This window comes from Phyllobates terribilis, unplaced genomic scaffold (genome assembly GCF_046119375.1).
Source record: "Phyllobates terribilis strain yellow unplaced genomic scaffold, ASM4611937v1 Scaffold_4__5_contigs__length_816908805, whole genome shotgun sequence".
In the NCBI taxonomy this organism is placed as follows: Eukaryota; Metazoa; Chordata; class Amphibia; order Anura; family Dendrobatidae; genus Phyllobates; species Phyllobates terribilis.
This window is the reverse complement of record NW_027362764.1, coordinates 116,853,159-116,867,994: the sequence shown is the minus strand read 5'-3', so window position 1 is coordinate 116,867,994 and position 14,836 is coordinate 116,853,159.

Sequence of the window (14,836 nt, the reverse complement as noted above, 5' to 3'; positions counted from 1 at the left end):
CCACCCCATCCACTACATGGTTCCCCATCTCTAGGTGGTTCCCCCCACTCCAGCCAGGGACCAGGGACTGTGCTCTCCCGTAGGAGCAATCTCGCCCTGTCCCCCGGAAATGTGGTGTAGTGAATGCAGGTGTTAGGGTCCTGAGCCATACTCCCTCCTTACCTGAGAGTGAGATACCACACCTCTGGGTGAGATGCAGTACCTCTGTGGCGACTGAACCCTCAGGGGCGCCACACATACACTTATGGGCATTACAAATATAGGAGGCCCGCTCCTTTCTAATGGGAACATTTTTTCATGAGGCCCTGTACGTCTCTACCAAGGGGCATTGGAGTGCCTCTCAATTTTTGGCAACCCTTGCATTCACTGCATAGGCCAACACTATGGGAGACCCTCATCTTTCTAATGGGAATTTGTCATTACCGTGGCCCTGCTCTGTGTCTTTAAATTGTTAGTGGGATTTTTCCTAAATTTGGTGAGCCGTTGGACTCACTGCATACCCTATAACTTTATAACAGACCCTCTCCTTTCTAATGGGAACATGTCATACTCGCTACTGTGGCCCTGCCTTATGTGTCTTTAAATTGTTAGTGGGGTTGATTCCTAAATTTGGTCAGCCGTTGGGCTCACTGCATACCCTATAACTGTAGAGCAGACTCTCTCCTTTCTAATGGAAACATGTCGTACTCGTTACTGTGGCCCTGCTCTATGTGTCTTTAAATTGTTAGTGGGGCTTCTCCCAAATTTTGGCAGCCCTTGCAGTCACAGCATGGGCATTACCACTATAGGAGACCCGCTCCTTTCTAATAGGAACATTTTTTTTACTGAGACCCTCCTCTATGTCTCTTCAAAGAAGTATTGGGCTACGTCCGAATTTTTAGCAGCCCTTGCAGTCACTGCATACGCAATAACAGTATAGGAGACCCACTCGTTAATAATGGGAATAGTAAAGGCAGCCTGATGGCCCTATAAAAATAGGCTTTGTGACTTTCAGAGTCCCTCCATCATAAATGAAACAGGATGTGTCTGATGTGTCACACACCACATGGCCAGATAAGGTTGTTAAATATTAAAATGACATTTCCCTGTGAATGCATTTGTCTTAAAAAATAACTTAAAAAAAAACAGTAGGATCTTTTTTAGTATAAAAAACAGAGTTGCCAATGTAACCTCAATGTAATCACATTGTTCAGCTCCTGCACCTCCTCTTCTATCTCCGTAATGACCACATGAGTCACAAGCTGAAAGCACTGCAGCACTGCCTTGGCAAAGTGGCAACAGGCTGTGCTGAAGATAACAAGCTTAATGCTTAGGTGACAAACCGCTCAGCGCTGCAGAATTGTTGAAAGCTGTAACACAGCAGCCTGATCTGTGGCTCTCGCCAGGCATGGTCGTGTGTGACGATGGGCGGAACCTGGTGAAGGAGAAATGACAGCCGGGGTAGATACGGTTTCCCTCTATGTCAGTCCTTTCACCGAGCTAAAGAATATGGCTGTGGTGAAATACAACTCCCACTGAAATGCTGATCAGATTGAAAAACATTGTGCCCACCAGAGGATTTGATTCTGAGGCCTAACCTTTCTCCCCCGCTCAAGAGCCCCATAGCAGCTGCAAAGTTAGCGCTATCATGAACTCTCCTGAGGTAGAAGCCAAGGCACACCAGAGGATTCTCTGGTGGGACCGTCCAACCCTGCCGAGAAGCAGTCCTGGCTAAGAAAAGTGTGAGGGAAGGTTCCCGGACACTCTATGGCTGCTTTTTTACTGAGGAGGAAACACACGCAAACACGGGGAGAACATACAAAGTCCTTGCAGATGTTGTTCTTGCTGGGATTTGAACCCAGGATCCCACCGCTGCAAGGCTTCAGTGCTAACCACTGATCCAATGTGCTGCCATTCACCCTCTGATATCTAACAGGCTGGAGATACTTGCACCTACTGCCACTCTATCTTCAGCTCCTTTGTGAAAAACTAATGTATTTGGGCAGCCACTCAGTCTACCAAATAAAATTCATGAGAAGGAAATTGGGGACGGCTTCGCTACGGGTACTGGGGCGTACCATAGTTTACTAGAAATATTCCAGGCTGGTAGGAGGCAAGCAGATTCCCACAGAAAATTACCAGCAGTAATGTTCAGGGACCTGCGCTTGTAGAAGACGGAGACAACACCGGGAGAAATAGTGGCAGCTGGAGACCGAGTATGGACACAAGGCATGATGCATGAAGTTGTGAAAACTTTCCGCCTCCACGAGCCTAAAAGGCCACATTTCAAGGGAATGTAGCTTTAGAGGACTTCCTGGGAGAAATGAAAGCTGGAGTAGATATGGTTTCCCAAGTCCTTTCACCAAGCTAAAGAATATGGCTGTGGTGAAATACAACTCTCAACAAAAAAAGCTGTGGACTGGCTCCGTACCAACCCTGGCCACATTCACTTGACCACGTGTTTGTGGGTAGGTGGTCCTTCCCAGTAAGTTCACTGGGGAGGGCACGGGTAATGTTGTTTGACCCGTGCTTGTGGAAGGCGGAGACGACACCGGGACAAATAGTGGTGGCTGGGGACCGAGTATGGATACCCGGTCCCCACCGCCATAATATTGTGGACAGCTTCCGCCTCCATGAGCCTAAAACTCCACATTTCAAGTGCAAGCAGCTGTCAAAAATTTGGCAGTATATTATTGCAGCCTGTGGGTGGGTGGGTGGGTGGCTGGCTGCATACTTATGCTTGCATTCCAAGGAATGGGGTAGGGACAACTGAACTCTGCACTGGGACAAGGACATGGATGGTGATTGTTGCAAGTCAGCAATGACAGGTGCATGGCGGGAGGCATATTCACATGCGCCAATGATCACTTATGATTGGCACACTTTTAGTCAGTGACCTGGGAGTCAGAGATGCTTCCAGGGGTCTTCCCCATGCTGTTTCCATGTCTTTTCAGCACTGGATGCATGTGTCTGATGATGTGTCACACACCACATGGCCAGATAAGGTTGTAAAATGTTAAAATTACATTTCCCAGTGAATGCATTTGTCTTTGTTGAAGGAATGCAAAAGTGCAAAAACGCATCAAAAATGCTACGTGTGAACATATCCCAAGGTGTGGAGGAGTATTTTTGTTTTTGTTTATTTATTTTGCCTTATATGCAAGTCATTACCCTGGAAAGGATGTTCCTTAACATATTTCCCAGGAAAAACCATTTTGGATTTGTTTTTGTATGTTTTATTATGAGTCCGTAAAAGTGGCGTAATACCTTTGACAACATTGTTGACAGCAGTGACCTGGGAGTCAGAAATGCTTCCAGGGGTCTTCTTCATGATGTTCCCATGTCATTTGAGCACTGTTCCCATCGATTTGGGCAATTTTTAGGCCCTCTGCAGACCCCCAGGGGGAGCCGCCTGAAAAATGCTCGAGTTTCCCATAGACTTACATTGGGCTCGTTGCTCAGGTCGAGCACCCGAGTATTCCAATGTGCTCGACCCGAGCAACGAGTACCCGAGCATTTTAGTGCTCGCTCATCACTAATTATTTCATGTAAGAATTGGTCTAAGTTACACTGTATATCAACAATCAGTGCAGCAACCCAGGTAGTGATAAGCTAGGATCCCCACTGAGGCAGTTGCTAGTCAGAGGGCTTAGTAGGTGGAGCCTCTGGGTTTACTAAAAATAACTGCAACTGTTATTTCAGTCAGAGTTCCAGTGAACACCTCAGAGGACAGTTGGGGACCAGCCAGTGAAGCAGCCAAAAAACATGTGAGGGGATTAATTTTCCCTTTCCCAGTGGGCTGAATAGGGATGGACTGACCCAAGTAAACCTGTAGGATAGCCTGAGGACTAGCACCCTTGAGGCAGATGGAATGCTCTGGTCTGCACAGCACCCTTAGCCTACCAGAATACTATGCCGTGGAGACAGGAGGATTACGGGCCTGAAGGGTAGTCCCCCATGATGAAGATGGGTAACCGGACTCCTGCAATATAATGAAGGTCAATGGAACTACCGAGGACCAGTTGATGGTACTGGAACCCGGTTACTAAGCAGGAGGTACCTGTGCGTTAACTAAACCTTTTTTTCCATTTATAGCAACTGGGTCTCCCGTGCACTGTTGGCCTAAGCAGTGAATGGAAGGCTTTCCAAAAATTATGAGGAACTGCAATGCCCCTTACAAGAGCCATGTGTGGCACCCCAGGGGTCTGGTCACCACAGTAATAGAGATATTACGTCGGAGAGCAAGTGGGAGGTTTCCTGGTCAGGATCCCTTAAACATGTAACATCCTCCTGCCCTAATCCTGGGAGGGGAGAATTCTGCCCTTACAAACTGGATCTGGGGCGGGGTTGAGTGAGTCAGAGAACAGTCAGAGTCAGAGTGAGAGCAAGGGAAAGTAACAGCAAGGAGCTCTGTAGGAGCTAGGAGCTAAAGACCAGGGGCTGGAAGCTGAGCAGAGCTCGCCCTGGCAGAAGACAATAGGAACCGGACACAGGAGTCCGAAGCTGTGAGGACTTATACATCCAGCAGCAGAAACCAGCCGGCAGGGGATTTCAGGTCCTCTGGCCATAGAAGCCCGGAGGCTCAGTCACAAGCAAGGGACCAGCACCGCCGTCGTGGAGCGGAGGCTAACAGAAGGCCCCAAGTCACCAGCCATACGGGTGAGCACTACACGGTACACTCAGGGACGTGGGCTACTTCTACCCGCTTACAGCAAGGTAGCCAGGAAGAGTGCAGACAGACGGGGAGGCCTACAACTCCGCCTGGCCAGGGGAACTCCTGCTTGCTCACAGACTGACCAGGCCTCTTATGCTAGCCAGTACTCCCGGGAGGGTCTACCTTATAATCATCAGTAAAGACCCTGAACTGCACTGCAAAGACTCTGAGTCATTCCTGCTGCGCTCGTGCACCATCACCCCCATCATCCACACTCACTGACCTGAGGCTATACTCCTCCCATTATCCCATTCTATGCGGCGCACACAACCCCAGCCTCAGCGGTCTGCCTCGCAGCGGTGGTACTCCCTGACCGCAATCCACGGGTGGCGCAGTCGGACAATTAACCTAAAAACCTAAGAAAGACTGCCACTGGTTTGACCAGCCTGAGCCACGGGACCGGGTCTCCACCACGGAGACTACAGACCCCAGAGACCCGGCACCGGGTATCCCACACACGTGTGCACACGGCCCAGGGGGCGCGTCACATGCAGTACAGCATATTACAAACATAAGTCCCATTATTGGGGAGTGGGTGTCCCATGGTATTTGCTTATGCTTTCCAAGCAAAAGCTGCCAAAAATTAGGATGGAGCAACTTGCAATGCCCCTTACAAGAGCCATGCAGTACAGCATATTACAAACATAAGTCCCATTATTGGGGAGTGGGTGTCCCATAGTATTTGCTTATGCTTTCCCTGCAAAAGCTGCCAAAAATTAGGACAGAGCAACTTGCAATGCCCCTTACAAGAGCCATGCAGTACAGCATATTACAAACATAAGTCCCATTATTGGGGAGTGGGTGTCCCATAGTATTTGCTTATGCTTTCCCAGTAAAAGCTGCCAAAAATTAGGACGGAGCAACTTGCAATGCCCCTTACAAGAGCCATGCAGTACAGTATATTACAAACATAAGTCCCATTATTGGGGAGTGGGTGTCCCATAGTATTTGCTTATGCTTTCCAAGCAAAAGCTGCCAAAAATTAGGACGGAGCAACTTGCAATGCCCCTTACAAGAGCCATGCAGTACAGCATATTACAAACATAAGTCCCATTATTGGGGAGTGGGTGTCCCATAGTATTTGCTTATGCTTTCCCAGCAAAAGCTGCCAAAAATTAGGACGGAGCAACTTGCAATGTCCCTTACAAGAGCCATACAGTACAGCATATTACAAACATAAGTCCCATTATTGGGGAGTGGGTGTCCCATAGTATTTGCTTATGCCTTGCAAGCAAAAGCTGCCAAAAATAAGGACGGAGGAACTTGCAATGCTGGCACCCTGGTGGTATAGTGGTGGTGGAGGCTGAGGATAAGGAGAAGAAGATTAAACAGCCGAAACGAGGAAGCGTATACCCATGTGTGGGTGTGAAGCGGTGCATGTGAATACACCTCCCGAAATAACACAGTGGATTTGACTTTATGTTACTCTGCTGTCATTTGGTGGTGATGAGAAGTCTGGCCCAATCCAGCCCTTGTTCATTTTGATAAGGGTCAGCTTGTCAGTATTGTCAGTTGACAGGCGAGTGCGCTTATCAGTTATAATTCCCCCAGCGGCACTAAAAACACGCTCCGATAACACGCTAGCGGCAGGGCAGGCCAGGACCTCCAAGGCGTACAGAGCGAGTTCATTCCAAGTGTCCAGCTTGGATACCCAAATTTTAAAAGGCACAGAGGAATCACGGAGGACGCTGGTATGATCGGCAAGGTACTCCCTCACCATCTTTTGAAACTTTCCACTCCTTGTGAGAGTACCCCGCGCCTCAGGGCCTGTAAGCTGGGCGGGTGTCAGAAAACTGACCCAGAACGTTGACAGTGTTCCCCTGCCTCTGCTGGATTGGAGTTGCATCTCTCTCGCCTGTACGCCTTGGTTGGGCAGCGAACTGTGACCTCTGCCGCTAGCGTGTTCAGATGGGAATTTTTTTAAGAGTTCTGCAGGAAGGGCCTTCTGGTATTGCCCCATTTTTGTAGACCTCTCCACCTCAGGAATAAGAGAGTGAAAGTTTTTCTTGTAGCGGGGGTCTACAAGTGTCACCAACCAGTAATGACTGTCACCCAACATTTTGACAACGCGTGGGTCACGGTTAAGGCAGCGTAACATAAAGTCAGCCATGCGCGCCAGACTGGTAATGGGCAATATTTCCGTGTCCTCACCAAGATGACTACTGACCATGCTCTCCTCCTCCTCCTACTCTTCCTCCTCCCCCCTGCCCTCAGGCCACCGACGCTGAACCGACGGTATGACACTTGTACAGGTACTACCGTCTACAACGCATGAGAGCAGCTCCTGTTCTTCCTCCTCCTCCTCCTCCTCCTCTCCCTCATTGTCCCCCAATGCACGTTGGGATGAGATGAGGCTGGGCTGTGTGTAATCGCCCGCTACGGCTTCTTGATCCACCTCATCATACTCTGGCTGCAATGCCTCCTCTTTAATTCTCTGCAGAGAGCATTGCAAAAGACAGACAAGTGGGATGCTGACACTAATGATGGCGTCATCGCCACTCACCATCTTGGTGGCCTCCTCAAAGTTTGTCAGGATGGTACATATGTCAGACATCCAGGTCCACTCCTGAGGTCTTATGTGTGGAGTCTGACCTGAATATCGATGGCCTTGTTGCAGCTGGTACTCCACAACTGCTCTCTTCTGCTCACAAATCCTTTGCAACATGTGGAGGGTAGAGTTCCAACGTGTGGGGACATCACACACCAGTCGGTGTGCCGGAAGCTGCAAACGCTGCTGCAACGCAGCAAGGGCAGCGGAAGCTGTAGCCGACTTGCGAAAATGAGCTGACAGGCGGCGTACTTTCACGAGCAGATCTGGCAATTCGGGGTACGATTTAAGAAACCGCTGAACCACGAGGTTAAGCACATGAGCCAGGCATGGTACGTGTGTGATCTCACCTCGCCTCAGAGCCGCCACCAGGTTACGGCCATTGTCACACACGACCATGCCGGGATGTAGGTTCAGTGGTCTCAGCAACAGATCTGCCTGCTATTTCACAGCTGTCCACAACTCACAAGCAGTGTGAGGTTTATGACCTAAGCTTATGAGTTTCAGCACAGCCTGTTGCCGCTTGGCGGAGGCAGTACTGCAATGCTTCCAGCTTGTAACTGATGTGGTGATATCTGAGATGGAGGCTGAACATGAGGAGGAGGAGGATGCGCAGGAGCTGTACACTGTGGGGGCAACTCTGACTGACATAGGGCCCGCAATCCTCGGTGTGGGGAGGATGTAGCTGCGAATTTCCGCTTTCGTTCAAAGGTCTGGGATATGGACAATTGAACGCTGCGGTGGGACGTGGACGTGGACGTTGATGCTGTTTCTTGAGAAACTGCCATAACAAGTGAAGACTGAGAGGATGGGGCATCTTTACATGCAGTATGGACAGGGGATTGCCTTGCACACACAACAGGGGGTTCTATTGCACGCACAACAGTGGAAGAAGGAGTGGTGACACCCGCTGACACTGGTCGTGGACCCTGGGTTTCGCCCCACAAAGTCGGGTGCTGTAACATACCTGGCGGCGTCCTTGCATAGTGGTCCATCTCCCACTGTGCAAGAGCGTGCACTTGATCTCCTGTCCAGAATGTCTCTCTGGCTTCCCTCCATGCTGTCTGTTTGTGTCTGTTTCTGCTGCTTAAGGGCGGCGCCCGATCACTTCCTGCTTTTTGTACCTGCTGTGGGTCACACCTCTTGTGCGTCCTCAGCCTATTGCTGTCTGTCACCTGGTATATAGCTCAGCTGCGCCCATCTATCCCTGCCTGAGCATAGTGTTTCTTTCAGTGTGTGCTTGCACTCTGTAGGTGCCAGGTCCCGTTCTGTGTTCTCTTTTCTGCCTATCCTGGAGGCTGTATTTCCAGGCCTGTCTGAACACGCTCCTAGCCTGTTCCTCCTGCCTTCTAGGGGCCGATTACCTAGACCTGTTCCTGTATCTTGTCTGACCTGTCTGAACACGCTCCTAGCCTGTTCCTCTCGCCTTCTAGGGGCTGATTACCTAGACCCGCTCCTGTATCTTGTCTGTCCTGTCTGAACTCGCTCCTTGCCTGTTCGTCCTGCCTCTCTGGGGGCCGTATTCCCAGACCCGCTCCTGTATCCCGCTGCAGTGTCGGTCTCCTCCGTACACTCAGTTCCAGTCTGAACTCTCTCCTATCCTTTACCTGTTTTGCCTCTATGTCCGTTCCCTTCCTTTTTCTGCAGAGTCTGAACTCGTACCTAACTCCTGCTTGTTGTTTCTGTACTCCCGTTTGTGAGTTTGTGGTCCACTCGCTACTTCACTGCAAGTACCCTGTGGGTGTCTGGCTCTGCCTTTCCCTTCCTGTCTGTTCCGTGTGAACAGAGCCCTGTCCCCCCTACTCAGCCTAGCCTGCTCTGACTCCTTTGCTCACCGCTCCGGCGGTTCTAGCCTGCTCTGTCTCCTTTGCTCACCGCTCCGGCGGTTCTAGTCTGCTCTGTCTCCTTTGCTCACCGCTCCGGCGGTTCTAGTCTGCTCTGTCTCCTTTGCTTACCGCTCCGGCGGTTCTAGTCTGCTCTGTCTCCTTTGCTTACCGCTCCGGCGGTTCTAGCCTGCTCTGACTCCTTGCTCACTGCTCCGGCAGTCCTGTCCTGCCCTGCTTCTGCCCGCTGCTCCGGCAGTCCTGTCCTGCCCTGCTTCTGCCCGCTGCTCCGGCAGTCCTGTCCTGCCCTGCTTCTGCCCGCTGCTCCGGCAGTCCTGTCCTGCCCTGCTTCTGCCCGCTGCTCCAGCAGTCCTGTCCTGCCCTGCTTCTGCCCGCTGCTCCGGCAGTCCTGTCCTGCCCTGCTTCTGCCCGCTGCTCCGGCAGTCCTGTCCTGCCCTGCTTCTGCCCGCTGCTCCGGCAGTCCTGTCCTGCCCTGCTTCTGCCCGCTGCTCCGGCAGTCCTGTCCTGCTCTGTTCTTGCCCACCGCTTCGGGCGTTCCCTCTCTGCTGTGGTTGTCTACCGCATCTGCGGTTCTGTGACCCAGTCTGTACTGGGTCTTAACCTTTCTGTGCTCCAGCCCGTCCTTTCGGCCAGTACCTCCCTGCCTGCATACTCGCCTGTATCCACCCATCTGCATACCTGCCGTGTTTGCTTATATCCACCAGTCTGTGCCAGCCTAACCTGCCTGTTCCTGAGTCCCAGTGTGTACTGGGTCCTATCCCGCCTGTGTTCCTACCTGCTAGTGCCTCCCTGTCTGCACTCTAGCTGTGCTTGCCTGTACCCCTCTACCTGTATTGTTCCTGAGTCCCAGTGTGTACTGGGTCCTATCCCGCCTGTGTTCCTACCTGCTAGTGCCTCCCTGTCTGCACTCTAGCTGCGCTTGCCTTTACCCGCCTGCCTGCATACCAGTCGTGCCTGCCTATACCCTCCAGTCTGTGCGCCAGCCTAACCAGCCTGATCCAGTAATCCCTGTGTGGGTCAACCCCCGTGTCCGGAGTTTGACCTGGAGTAGCACCTGGTCCCTCTGCCCGGTTTCTCCCTGGTGCACTGGCGTCGTATGCCGTCGTGCCATCTTGGTCGGATCGGCCAGATACTTAGTCACGCCCCTCCAGGCACTCTCCGGTTCATGGTCCAGTGGAATCACTACAATCACACGCACACGCCGCTCAGCCCGGGCGTGTGCATAACAGCATGCTCAGGCCATGGTTCCCGTTGAGCCCCACGGCCTTCGCTCTCTGAGAAGTTTCCAGCGAATACATGCATTAAAATAAATAAATAAATTTTTATTTTTTTTCCTTTAGCTGAGTTCCAGGCGAATTACGCACCCGTCCAGATGGATCTATCTGCTCTCGTTCCCGCGGATCCGCTACGTTATTATGGGGATCCTAGACAAAGTCGTGCATTTGTGGAGCAATGCATGCTACACTTCAAGTTCTACCCTCTATGTTTTCCCACCGATCGGGTTAAGGTGGCATTCATTATGTCTTACCTGGCGGGTGATGCCTTGGAATGGATCAACCCCCTATATGAAACACAGGATCCGATCCTCCTGGACCTAATGGCCTTCCTGGTGGCCTTTCTAATGGTCTTCGATGATCCTAACCCGGAGGCTCCTGCTGAAGCTTCACTTCCCAATATCCCGGAGCAGCCCCAATGGGTAATGTGTGTGGGTAGCGCAATAGTCCTCCAGCCCAATGAGACTACTGCCCACCCAGAATCCTCACAGGGTGACTACGCTTTCCGGAATACTTCTCCTAACCTCAAGAGGCAGTCCAGACGTGCTAGACGTAGAGGCAAGCCGTCACGCCAGGGTCTGTCCTCCCTGAGACCTCCTGACCCCAACCTTGAAGTCCCTACTGAAGCTTCATCTCCCTGTATCCCGGAGAAGCCCCAACGGGTAATGTGCGTGGGTAGTGCACCAGTTCTCCTGCCCGAAGAGACTTCTGCCCATCCAGACTCCACACAGGAGAACTTCCTGCACCCGGCATCAGATGCTTCACCCACTTTAACCGGTGTGCATGTCCAAGGATGCTCCAAAGCTGTGGTTACCTCAGAGTCTGTGCACCTCTACTACCTGGCGGAGGACCCCCTGTTGCCTCCTGAATCCTCCGGGATACCACTCGATGACAAATGGAGAGAGAATTCTCTACACCCGGTACTCGATACTTTGTCCGCTTCGTCCTGTGAGCCTGACAATGGGTACCCCAAAGTGGTAGTTACCCCCGAGTCTCTACACCCCTCCGACCAGGCGGAGGACCTCCAGTTGTCTCCTGAACCCTTCGGGGTGCTACCTGGTAGCGAAAGGACAGAGACTCTCCTATACTCTGTACCTGATACCTCGCTCGCTTCGTCCAGTGAGTCCAACCTAGTGTACTCCGAAGCAGAGGTTACTCCCGAGTCTCTACACCCCTCCGACCAGGCGGAGGACCTCCAGTTGTCTCCTGAACCCTTCGGGGTGCTACCTGGTAGCGAAAGGACAGAGACTCTCCTATACTCTGTACCTGATACCTCGCTCGCTTCGTCCAGTGAGTCCAACCTAGTGTACTCTGAAGCAGTGGTTACTCCCGAGTCTCTACACTCCTCTGACCAGGCGGAGGACCTCCAGTTGTCTCCAGAACCCTTCGGGGTGCCACCTGGTGGTAAATGGACAGAGACTTTCCTATATCCTGGATCTGATACCTCGCTTGCTTCGTCCAGTGAGTCCGACCTAGTGTACTCTGAAGCAGAGGTTACCCGTGAGTCTCTACACAACTCTGACCAGGCGGAGGACCGCCAGTTGTCTCCAGAACCCTTCGGGGTGCCACCTGGTGGAGAATGGACAGAGACTTTCCTATACTCGGTACCAGGTACCTCGCCTGCTTCATCCAGTGAGTCCGACCTAGTGTACTCTGAAGCAGATGTTTTCTCTGAGCCTCTGCACTCTTCTGACCCGGCGGAGGACCTCCAGTTGTTTCCTGAATCCTCCGGGGTACCACCAGAAAACAAAGAGACAGTGACTTTTCCTCATTATGTACCTGATAACCCGTCTATTTCTTCCTGTGAGCTTGACAAGATGTACCTCGAAGCAGAGATTACCCCCAAGTCTCTGTCCCCCTCCAACCCGGTGGAGGACTTCCAGTTGTCTCCTGTACCCTCTGGGGTGCCACCTGAAAATATGTGGAGAGAGACTTCCTTGTGTGCTGTTCCTGGTACTCCACCCGTTTCGTCTGTTGCTAAGGGTGGCTGGATGGGAGGTAGCATCCTAGCTACCCAGAGGAGACCAGTTTTTCCGGTGGACAGTGGAAGTGATCTCTTCGAAGTGAAGAATTGGCCCTCGAATTCCCTGCGGAAGATTCTGGCAGGCCTGAAGAAGAGGGGGCGTAAGGGGGGGGGTACTGGAACATACCTGGCGGCGTCCTTGCATAGTGGTCCATCTCCCACTGTGCAAGAGCGTGCACTTGATCTCCTGTCCAGAATGTCTTTCTGGCTTCCCGCCATGCTGTCTGTTTGTGTCTGTTTCTGCTGCTTAAGGGCGGCGCCCGATCACTTCCTGCTTTTTGTACCTGCTGTGGGTCACACCTCTTGTGCGTCCTCAGCCTATTGCTGTCTGTCACCTGGTATATAGCTCAGCTGCGCCCATCTATCCCTGCCTGAGCATAGTGTTTCTTTCAGTGTGTGCTTGCACTCTGTAGGTGCCAGGTCCCGTTCTGTGTTCTCTTTTCTGCCTATCCTGGAGGCTGTATTTCCAGGCCTGTCTGAACACGCTCCTAGCCTGTTCCTCCTGCCTTCTAGGGGCCGATTACCTAGACCTGTTCCTGTATCTTGTCTGACCTGTCTGAACACGCTCCTAGCCTGTTCCTCTCGCCTTCTAGGGGCTGATTACCTAGACCCGCTCCTGTATCTTGTCTGTCCTGTCTGAACTCGCTCCTTGCCTGTTCGTCCTGCCTCTCTGGGGGCCGTATTCCCAGACCCGCTCCTGTATCCCGCTGCAGTGTCGGTCTCCTCCGTACACTCAGTTCCAGTCTGAACTCTCTCCTATCCTTTACCTGTTTTGCCTCTATGTCCGTTCCCTTCCTTTTTCTGCAGAGTCTGAACTCGTACCTAACTCCTGCTTGTTGTCTCTGTACTCCCGTTTGTGAGTTTGTGGTCCACTCGCTACTTCACTGCAAGTACCCTGTGGGTGTCTGGCTCTGCCTTTCCCTTCCTGTCTGTTCCGTGTGAACAGAGCCCTGTCCCCCCTACTCAGCCTAGCCTGCTCTGACTCCTTTGCTCACCGCTCCGGCGGTTCTAGCCTGCTCTGTCTCCTTTGCTCACCGCTCCGGCGGTTCTAGTCTGCTCTGTCTCCTTTGCTCACCGCTCCGGCGGTTCTAGTCTGCTCTGTCTCCTTTGCTTACCGCTCTGGCGGTTCTAGTCTGCTGTCTCCTTTGCTTACCGCTCCGGCGGTTCTAGCCTGCTCTGACTCCTTGCTCACTGCTCCGGCAGTCCTGTCCTGCCCTGCTTCTGCCCGCTGCTCCGGCAGTCCTGTCCTGCCCTGCTTCTGCCCGCTGCTCCGGCAGTCCTGTCCTGCCCTGCTTCTGCCCGCTGCTCCGGCAGTCCTGTCCTGCCCTGCTTCTGCCCGCTGCTCCGGCAGTCCTGTCCTGCCCTGCTTCTGCCCGCTGCTCCGGCAGTCCTGTCCTGCCCTGCTTCTGCCCGCTGCTCCGGCAGTCCTGTCCTGCCCTGCTTCTGCCCGCTGCTCCGGCAGTCCTGTCCTGCCCTGCTTCTGCCCGCTGCTCCGGCAGTCCTGTCCTGCTCTGTTCTTGCCCACCGCTTCGGGCGTTCCCTCTCTGCTGTGGTTGTCTACCGCATCTGCGGTTCTGTGACCCAGTCTGTACTGGGTCTTAACCTTTCTGTGCTCCAGCCCGTCCTTTCGGCCAGTACCTCCCTGCCTGCATACTCGCCTGTATCCACCCATCTGCATACCTGCCGTGTTTGCTTATATCCACCAGTCTGTGCCAGCCTAACCTGCCTGTTCCTGAGTCCCAGTGTGTACTGGGTCCTATCCCGCCTGTGTTCCTACCTGCTAGTGCCTCCCTGTCTGCACTCTAGCTGTGCTTGCCTGTACCCCTCTACCTGTATTGTTCCTGAGTCCCAGTGTGTACTGGGTCCTATCCCGCCTGTGTTCCTACCTGCTAGTGCCTCCCTGTCTGCACTCTAGCTGCGCTTGCCTTTACCCGCCTGCCTGCATACCAGTCGTGCCTGCCTATACCCTCCAGTCTGTGCGCCAGCCTAACCAGCCTGATCCAGTAATCCCTGTGTGGGTCAACCCCCGTGTCCGGAGTTTGACCTGGAGTAGCACCTGGTCCCTCTGCCCGGTTTCTCCCTGGTGCACTGGCGTCGTATGCCGTCGTGCCATCTTGGTCGGATCGGCCAGATACTTAGTCACGCCCCTCCAGGCACTCTCCGGTTCATGGTCCAGTGGAATCACTACAATCACACGCACACGCCGCTCAGCCCGGGCGTGTGCATAACAGGTGCTTTGCTGCCATGTGCCTGATCATGCTGGTGGTGGTCAGGCTGGAAGTTTTGTCACCCCTGCTGATGCTGGCATGGCAGGTGGAACATATGGCCTTTTTGGGGTTATCAGCAGAGTCTTTAAAAAAATTCCAGACTCTGGAAGACCTACCACTTGTACTGGCAACGTCCCTCGTGTTGGTGTTACGGGGAACGGTTGCCTGCCTTCTGTCTGCGGCCACC